A 2,231-nucleotide genomic window follows, 5' to 3' on the forward strand; every position below is an offset into this window, starting at 1 on the left:
TGGGAATCTTTGGGCTTAGAAACAAGAATGGAATCCACAGAGGTGGCTGAGCCAGTCCACAGGGAGGAGTAGATGGAGAAGAGAGTATGGCCTTGGCCAGAAACCTGGGCTTAAGGAGTGAGTAAAGCAAGAGGAGGAGCATCTCTGTGAGTCTAAGAGGGAGGAGGAAAACTAGAACAGGGCTTGGGGAAGAGGTTGTCCCTAGGAGAGTGTGGTCAGTGACATCACTGCAGGGAGGCCTGAGGGGAGATCTGAGGAGGGTCTTTTGGATTCAGCAACAAGGAGTTTTCTGGTGGCCCCACAAGAGCTATGCAGGTGGAGAAGTGGGCCCTGAGGTCAGATTGAAAGCTGTAGGTCGTTATTTAAGGGTAAACACTTTTCACCCCTAAGCCCCAAACGAAGATGGTTTACAGGAGAATCCTATAGAAAGGAGCACAGGCTCCGGACGCACAGGCTCAGCGGCCATGGCTCACGGGCCCAGCTGCTCCGCAGTATGTGGGATCTTCCCGGACCGGGGCACGAACCCGTGTCCCCTGCATCGGCAGGCGGACTCTCAACCACTGCGCCACCAGGGAAGCCCAAAAAAACCCCAATCTTATAGAAGCTGCTCTAGTGAGTAGACACTGATTTCTAATTTATTTTTTTTAATTAATTATTTATTTATTTGGCTGCCTCGGGTCTTAGTTGCGGCACGCGGGATCTTTGTTGCAGTATGCGGATCTTTCATTGTGGCATGCGGGCTCTAGAGCGCTCGGGCTCAGTAGTTGTGGTGCATGGGCTTAGCTGCCCTGCAGCATGTGGGATCTTAGTTCCCCAACCAGGGATTGAACCCCACATCCCCTGCCTTGGAAGGCGGATTCTTAACCACTGGATCACCAGGGAAGTCCCCCCTTAACTTATTTTATGAGGCTCATGTAACTTTGATAGCAAAATCAGACAAAGAGAGAATAAGATAGGAAAATAGTAGGCATATCTCATTCATAGATGTGGACACAAAAACTCTAAATTATTAGCAAATGAAATCCAGCACTATATTGGAAAAAAAAAGCACATCATCAAGGAATGCATGGATAGTTTAATATAGTAAAATCCATGGTGTACTTAATTACATTAGGGGGGAAAATCTCACATTTGATAAAATTCAACACCCATTCATAATAAAGCAGAATGGTACATCCTTATGTTGATACAGGGTATCTACCAAAAATCTACAACAAACACCATATTTAATGGTGCCATATTAGAAGCAGTCAAGAACAAGATAGAAATGTCACTATCATCATTGTTACTCAAACATTGTGCTGGAGATTTTAGTCAGTGCAGTAAAATAAGGAAAAGGAAATAAAGACTGGACAGGAAGATACCATATGTTATTACTTACAGACTCTATGACTACTTACATAGAAAATTCAAGAAAGCCTGTAAACTTCCTAGAACTAAATTAGAACTAAAAATGTTTGCTGGATATAAGATTATTATATAATACGAACTACATTTCAATAACCATCAGTAGGTTATAAAATACAAATTTGAAAATATAATTTACAATTGTATTAAAAACTTTGAGATGTGTAGGAATTGTTCTGAGAAAATCACTGACAAAATTAATTCCTCTCAGTTTTTAGTTGAGGAAATAGAAGCCCCAAGAGGAGAAATGACCCCTCCAAGGACACCAGTAAGCCAGGGGCAATTTTGGATTTTCAGTGGCACCAAATCCTGGAGATCGGTGTTGGGTAATTTCAGCATTACCTTTCTTTTGTAAAAAATAAAACTCGTATTTTTCTGATTATAAATTCAGCATCCGTGCATTCTAGAAAATATAGAAAATTCAGAAGAACATTTGGAAGTAGTTAAGTCACTAATATTCCCATCCTACTCCCTAGAACCAGGATCAATGATTTCGTGTATTTCCTTCAAAATTTTTGCCTGTGTATATTTACATTTTAAAAAATAAAATTAGGATTATACCATGTATACCATTTTGTGCACTGCTTATTTTCACACACATTTCCCTGTATCCTCACCTAGTCTTTTTGAATATGATAATGTAGCACTCAGTTATGTTGGTGAAGCATATGTCATTTATTTAACCTGTTGAGTTTTCAGAGAAAAACCAAGTATCAGATATGACGGTAATGATCCTGCAGATAAAATTAAACCCCAGAGGCAGCTCACGCAATCGCAGCCATGAAGCGCAGGTGAGTTTCCAAGGCAAGTGGTTATCCTGCTGA

The sequence above is a fragment of the Lipotes vexillifer genome, unplaced genomic scaffold (genome assembly GCF_000442215.2).
Source record: "Lipotes vexillifer unplaced genomic scaffold, Lipotes_vexillifer_v1.1 scaffold989, whole genome shotgun sequence".
Classification (NCBI taxonomy): Eukaryota; Metazoa; Chordata; class Mammalia; order Artiodactyla; family Lipotidae; genus Lipotes; species Lipotes vexillifer.